This window comes from Macadamia integrifolia, unplaced genomic scaffold (assembly GCF_013358625.1).
Source record: "Macadamia integrifolia cultivar HAES 741 unplaced genomic scaffold, SCU_Mint_v3 scaffold1259, whole genome shotgun sequence".
Classification (NCBI taxonomy): Eukaryota; Viridiplantae; Streptophyta; class Magnoliopsida; order Proteales; family Proteaceae; genus Macadamia; species Macadamia integrifolia.
The window spans coordinates 253,757-261,628 of NW_024868136.1; the positions used below are offsets into that span (position 1 = coordinate 253,757).

The 7,872-nt window shown below is 41.0% G+C and overlaps 1 long non-coding RNA gene across 1 annotated transcript; it reads left to right on the top strand.

The window, feature by feature from the left end:
• Window positions 1-3,055: 3,055 nt before the first annotated feature.
• Window positions 3,056-3,667, top strand: LOC122063237. The gene is made up of 2 exons (XR_006135274.1): window positions 3,056-3,183; window positions 3,270-3,667. It is a non-coding gene; the product is annotated as an uncharacterized LOC122063237 (long non-coding RNA).
• Window positions 3,668-7,872: the final 4,205 nt, after the last annotated feature.

Consider the following 7,872-nt stretch of genomic DNA (forward strand, 5'->3'; position numbering starts at 1 on the left):
TTTTTTTTTTTTTTTTGTCTCTTCTGACTGCTATGGACAAACATTGGATCATTCAAGTCTTTGTTTTTGGACTTCTGATTCATCTAGCAGAAATGGAATTTCTTTCTTCAAAGCTTCTGTTCTCCGCCTCCGTCCTACCGCCGTTTTGGTCAATTTCTTCGAACCCAAAGTCCCCGCCAATGACACACCCCTCAAAGGCGTCAACACCTCCAACGTAACCGTCGACGCTAACCGAAACCTCTGGTTTTGCCTTTTCACACCAACGGAAACCCCCTCTGGTGTTACCCTCCCCGTCGTTGTGTTCTTCCACGGCGGAGGGTTCTCTCTTCTCAGCGCCGATGGCAAGGCAGACAACTTTGTCTGCCGTCGATTCGCCCTTGAATTCCTCGCCGTATCGTTAACTACCGCCTCTCGCCTGAACATCGATATCCGTCACATTACGATGATGGCTTCAACACTCTTAAACTCCTTGACAAATCGGAACTGGAAAAGTTTGGTTTCCCACCGAATGCCACTCCATCCTGATGCTTCCTCGCAGGGCACTCAGACGGGTAACCTTGCCCACAATGTCGCCTCAGATCTAGGAAAGCTGATTACAAGAGAGTGAGTGAGGGATACGAGGGAAGATGGGATTTTTTCACTAAGGTTATATTGGGTATTTCATGCTTAGAAGAGTATTTTGGGCATTATGAGAAAAAACCAGCTGACTTAATAACCATTTCAATCTATTGGGGATGTTATATAGAATATTTTTATTTTAGGGGAAATGAGCGATATTTTTAGAAAAGTGTGGGATCAAGTTGATATTTTGAAATAGTTTATATAAGGGAGTGATATATTTTTTATTTTTTTTTTGTTAACCAAGGTGTTCGGACCAGCTTATGCGCACCTCAACTAATCTTCGGAGAGACTAGCATAACAATCCACCTTAATGATCTCCACTTAAATCATAGATGGACAGATGGGGAATCCAAAACAAAACTACAATTACAATAAAAAAAGATGCTGACCAAATTATAAATTATTACCACAAGAAAAATATACTGGATAATTGAAATTCAACATGTCAAGCTTCCCTTCAATCTATATTCCCACAAGAAAAATATACTGCATTGATTCAAATCAATTGAAAATATAGACATAAGTATAATCTCGGGAAAAAAAAAATTTGGGAAGCACTTGATGGGGTCAAGGAGTTTCTTGTACTTGAATTTACACTACCCAAGAACTAGAAGCACTAAGATGGGAAACACAATAGATCAGCTTCAACAAAATCTAGAAAGAAATTTGTAATTTCTCTCTCAAACAATGTCAATCACCGTAGTTTCACCAAATCACCTTATGTTAAAGCTATATAAGTTACTGGACCAAAGCTTGGGCATATTTAATCAAATTATAAATATCCAATAGCCCCAACCAACAAGAACAAAAAAAAGGTTTATGCTTCTAAATCACAAGAATTGCACGTTAAAGGTAATTCTAGCCACTAAATTTCATATAAATTTGTTAATTAAAATGAGTCAGATTGGGTCTTAATCCGATTTGTTCGTGGGTCGTCCACTTGAGATAATCATAGACCTACTAGGATTAGAAGCCCTAGCTGTCAAGTTTTCTATAATTAAGAGTGTTTGACCACAAGAGGTTTTGACCTAATCTCTCTCTCTCTCTCTCTCTCTCTCTCTCTCTCTTCCCCAATTGAGAGGGTGTGTCTCCAAGGATCTCCATTGCAATTCTTAGATTTGGAGGGTGGATTATTGCCTAGAGAGACCGCAACAATCCTTTGTTCATTGCTATTTGTGCGGATCGACGTGTAGCACAACCAGATCCATTCTGCTGCGTGAAAAGCTACATTGAGGTAATTCTAGCTACCTGTTTTCTTTCTGTTTTATAAAATTCAATCAGATTTCATATGGTTTTAGCACCTAATTGTGGTATAAAATCTCCCAAATATGGAAGACAAGACAACTACGACAAGGAAAAAATATGTAAGAAAATAAAACGTGTCATAAAGGAAAAATGTAGGGGTTTTGAAAATTGAACTCAGAAGAATACTAATCTGATGGAAATCAAAGAAGGATTCAAAAATACTACCATTAGATCGAAAAGATCCTGAGAATCTTTCAAAGGAAAGATGAGGAGAGAGGTGAGAGTTTGAAATCTTGAAGCAATGTGAGGAGATGATTTGTTGACAAATGACCTAAAATATTGTTGCAGCATTCTTCGTAGTATGCTACTTCCTTCCACACTGCAGCACCACCCTACTTCTCTGCCCCCGGGGCCTCTCTCGGTCTTTCGGTCAACTCCATTGCCCCCAATTCTAGTCCTTGGCTCCCTGATTGAGACGTTGCAGGCTCCCCTTACCTTGACCCCCTCAGCCCCTAGTCTTGATAGACGCTCCACCATGACTCCTTGTCTCCTTCCAAGATCTCCTGCCACGATTGCTTATGCCTCTATAGGCGTCATCACCGATTCTCCCCCTTAGTTATCCCTGGCCCTCTGCCATCCTCGTCTATTGGATCCATTGCAGAGCCCCCCTGTCACAGCTACAAACTCCGCTATGCCTCGCTCTTTGCCCTGCTACATCTTGAGGCCCCTGCTCTTGATGTCTTTTATGGCCATCTGCCATCCGTTGAAGATAATTTGGAGAACTTCCCCTATGTGAACCTTATTGTTAGGGATGTAAATGAATAGTTGAAAATCCCTATTCGATCCGGGTTCGTATTTGTTTAGGGGTATTTGTATTTGAAAAATACATATCCGGAAACTATCCGAATCCGTTCGAAAACTAAGTGGATACAAATATGATAATCCTAGTTTTTGATTGATTATTATTCGATTTACTTAGCTATCCGATAGTAAAGAATATCCGTATATGTTTCTCCAAATCCATTTCTTCCATTATAATATTAAGTAAATATATTAATTTTTATTGCATAATAACAGTGTAGAAATATGTGATACTAAATACTAATATATGTTATTGTTATTTTTTTTTAAAGATTGATATATACCAATCTAAAGGCTTGGTTTGGGGATTTATTGTAGACCATAGGATGAAAGAAACCTAACATTGAATCTAACATTCCAACTTCTGACTGAGCAAAAAGGCAAAAACCCTAAAAGATCTCCACTCTCGTAGTCATTCTCTCCAAGCGGCAAAGCTGTCTCGGCTCAAAGCTTCAGGTACTCTTGACTCTCACTCTCGTTCAAGCTTCAAGACTCTTGACACAAGTTTCTTGACTCTCAGTCTCTCACTCTCGTTCTCGTAGCTCAAAGCGGCAAAGCCACTCTTGTTCTGCGGCCTCACGGTCTCACCCCATGGCTCCGACGCCGGCTTCAGTGCATCAAGTACGTGTTTCCTCTCATAATTTGCTTGATCCTATGCAAGACTTTGTTTTTACGAATGCGAAGCTAAAGTTTAACCTCACCAAGGTCCAGCCAAGCAAGCAAACAACATTACCATTTCATATTTCCAGGATTTAAGCAGGATTTGTAGATTAGAATGGCGGTGAGGCACAAACTTTTCCCTTAAACAAAACTGCAACTCAATATTGTTTTATAGAACCTGAGACTCGATGCAATTGCCATGGCTATTGAGTTCTGATTTGTCTTTAGATTTTTTTTTTCTTCTGCAAGTTCAATCCAACAATTTGGAATTTCTTTTATCTTTGCCAAGAAGAGTGTTTGAAGGACAGGTCAGATGAGATGGGTTCTTTTATTTTTTGTTTTCATATGAGGGTAACATGTGTTTATGGGCATGGTTAGCAAATTCGGATTCGGGAATTATTCGGGCGGAGAATTATTCGGAATAATTCGGTCAAAAAAGCTTATTGGGTTTTTTTTATTATTATTTTTTTTTTTTTTTTTTTTTTTGGTTTTTTTTTTAAATACTGTTTAAGTGGACCGAATAATTCGGTTTAATTCGGATTCAGTCCGAATTATTCGTATTTTATATTCACTTTTGAAAAAATCGCGAATTTTACCGAATTTTATTTTTAATTCGGATTAGTTTCGAATTTTTGATAAAATTCGGAAAAATTCGGTTCGGCCAAATAATTCGCAAATTATTCGGCCGAAGTGATAACACTGTATATGGGCACCACCACTAAGGGCGGGTTCGGCCTCGAGTTGAGTTCCAGGTCCGGCCCAACCCGGTCCGAAATTTTAAAAAATACCCTAGGCCAAATCCAACGACCATAGTTACAAAATGAAACCCAACGACTATGAAAACTCCATCTCTAAATTCTGAGAAGTGAAAACCCTAGCCAGTAGACAAGGAGGCTCGACTGATCGACTCTAGAATCTGAACCCTCTTTCGTCTTTCCATCGAAAAAGAAAAAACCCTAAGAAGAACAAGAGGAGGACGACGGTCGACTCTGCTATTTACTTTTTCTCTGCATACTCTCTCTTTCTTGATCGTGTCATCATGAGCTATACAGCAATGGACAACGGTCGACTCTGCAATTTAAATCGCGGTACAACAATGAAAAGACACATCTCTGATCTCCTCTGTTCTTCTTGAGTTCACGCTTTTCTATCTCTCAATCAAATCTCTTTAGTTTTCACATTTTTTCTCTAATTTAAAATTGAATCGTTTTTGAATTAGTGAACGGAGTTGCTTACCTAAGATTTTTGTTTCTTTCCATTAGTTTACTATTGTGGTCCATTACAACTTGTCTGCTTGTGTGTCCTCATGTTAGACTTAGGAGACCATGGAAGGAGGAAGCAGAGCGGCTGAAGTCGACCACAACCTCATTTTCTTCCCTAACTTACTTGACCTCCGGTATCCTTTTGTTAAACGGATGGGATCGGATAATATCCGATTACCATTTACATAAACCAATTCGAATTTAATAGTGTTTTAGATATCTGGTCGGATAAATGGATAGAATTCGGATAGGCTCCAAGCCGAATTCAATCCGTTAAGATCCCTACTTATTGTGGCTAATATTACTGCCACACCTAATCCCAGCCTTCCCTTTGGCCCTTCTAGCCTCCACACCAGTGTTATCAATTCGGCCGAATAATTCGCGAATTATTCAGCCGAACTAAATTTTTCCGAATTTTATCAAAAATTCGGACCGAATCCGAATTAAAAATAAAATTTGGTAAAATTCGCGATTTTTTCAAAAGTGAATATAAAACGCGAATAATTCGGACCGAATCCGAATTAAACCGAATTATTCGGTCCACTTAAACAGTATTTAAAAAAAGAAAAACCAAAAAAAAAAAAAAAAAAAAAAAAAAAAAAAAAATAAAAAATAATAATAAAAAAAAAACCCAATAAGCTTTTTTGACCGAATCCTTAAATTAATCAACCGAATTATTCCGAATAATTCTCCGCCCGAATAATTCCCGAATCCGAATTTGCTAACCATGCTCCACACTATCCCCTTTGCCACCTACCATCCCCTCCCCAACTCCCACCACCTTACAATCCCTGCTTCCTTAGCCCAATTCTTCCCCACCCTCCCCATCTTCTCCTGTCATCTGTATCCCTTGCTCTATCCTTTAGAAGAAAACTAAGCCCTCCAGCCCCTCGGTCAATGGGATTGGCCCCGAAACCTCCCAACCTCCCCCCTCAAGGAATATCGCTGGAGGCCCAAACCCATTTCCAAATTCATAACTCCCTTTTCTTCCAAGCCGTCCCTAGCTTCTCAGGGCTCACGGTGGTCCCTCCAACTGTTCTAAATGATGCCTTAGACCATCTAAAATGTCAAAGGTCTCAATTATTCAGCCAAGCATACAGTGATCCTTTCTCGCCTTAAGTCCTCCAAAGCCGTCCTCTATTGCCTTCTAGAAACTATAGTTCTTAAAGATAAGGCCCCCGCATTGCTGCCTCAACTACCCCCTCTTGGTCCTTCGCCTCTAACTATGCCCACTCTCCCAATGGTCGTGTATGGATTGTTTGGAATCTCCTCCTCCTTCATGTCATCCCCATTTCCTCATCCTCGTAAGTCATTCACTTCTCCTTTTTCTCCCCTGCTAGCTCTCTCCCCTCCCTTCTTCTATGTTGTTTATGCCCTTAACCACTCCTTTGAGAGGCTCACTCTTGGGCCGACATTCATTCATTTGCCCCCTCTGCTTCCTCCTCCCTATGGGACATCGAAGGCGATTTCAAGGTTGTCTATGCTTCTCATGAGAAGCTCGGGGGTTCTTCCATTGATCCCAATTTTGTTGACTCCTTCAATGATTGCATTGATGACATTGCCATAAATGACCTTCGATGGTCTGGATCTCCTCTCATTTGCATAATCACCAAAGCGGTGGTGATTGTGTCGCTGGCATGCTTGGTTATGTGCTTGTAAATTAAACTTGACTCAATCTCTTGCCCTCCGCTCATGCCTGCTTTGACCTTCCGGGTATCTCTGACCACTCTTCCATCTCCCTCTTTGTCCAACCCTTCATCTCCTTTGGCCCCAAAACTTTCAAATTTTTTGACATGTGGTCCAGCATTAAGTGCTTCTTTCCTATATTCCTTGGCCATCCCTGTCCTGTTTCCCTCTCGTCCTCATTTCCTTCTCCAAAAAGCTTAGAAATGTCAAAGCTACCCTCAATTCCTAGAATTCTTCCACCTTTGGCAATATCTCTAAGAGAATCCAAGTTTGTTAAGATAAGCTTGTGTCCATCCAAGCTAGATTGCAGCTGGACCCCCTTAATCGCTCTCTTGCCATTGAGGAAAAGCTTATTTCTTTTGATCTTTCCTCCTTTCTCAAGAGGAAAGTTTCCTCCATCAAAAAGCCCGCATTAAATGGCTAGTCAGAGATTCCAATTTGGCCTTTTTCCACAAATCTCTCAGAGCTCGGACTAATCACTACTCCATTCCCAAGCTTTTATCCACTTCGGGGATCGAGACTTCTTCCTCTCTTGAGATCAAATCTATATAAGTGGTCTCCTCTTTTGTCAACCTCTCCCATCCATCTTTTACCCCTCTCAACCCCTGCCCCTGATCTTTAACAAATTTGTTCCTGATCACCTCCACCCCAACTTCCAATTTATCCCCTCTGGTGATGAGATCCTATTGGACGTCCTCTCTCCTAAATCCAAAAAGGCTCTGAGGCCTGATGGATTTTGTAATACCCCGCTTCTTAAACCCGGTTTGATTTCGCGGTTGAACCGGTTTAACCGTGCAGGAACCGAACCAGAGGGAGTTAAAGCGGGTTCCTTATGGGCTATGATGGCACGGGTGACCTTAAACACCGGCTGGCCCGACAAGTCAGAGCCAGTGCCAGAAGAGACGGGAGTGCCCAAGCCGTGCACATGCACCTACCATAAGGCTATGTACGGATAAAACACGTATTATATCCGTATTTTAAGGTATATACGTATGCTACATCGTATGCCAGGGGGTGGGGTCCGTGCCGTGGCCCGAACCCGGTCAAAATCTCAAGTTTTGGCCCTCAGGTGGGTAGGACAGGTGGGTACACCCACCCACCTAAGTGACCCATCCATGTGCACTATTCACTTAATTAGGAATTGTATATATAGCTTTATGTTTTTTTTTTATTTCCATTTATGTCACCCGTACGTTGGTGAGGATAGTAAAGAGGAGAGAGAAAAGAAAGGGAAGAAGAAAGGAAGAGAAGGAAGAGGAAGGAAAGAGGGATTTTAGCGGCGCCGAAGCTCGATCTTCCCATTCCGGCGCCGGGAGAGTGATCTTCAACTCTAGATCTACAGTTAGAGGTAAGCAAAGTTGGGTTTTGTGAACATTCACCATACCCAAGCTTTAAACCCTTGATTCGAGTATAGTTTCTTGAGATCTTGTAAATCCCCTTTGAAATGATGAATCTAAGGTTTAATAGATGATTTATGTGTTGATCTTGAAGGATTTGAAGAGATATTGATAAGGTAGAAGAAGCATTGTGGGTTTGA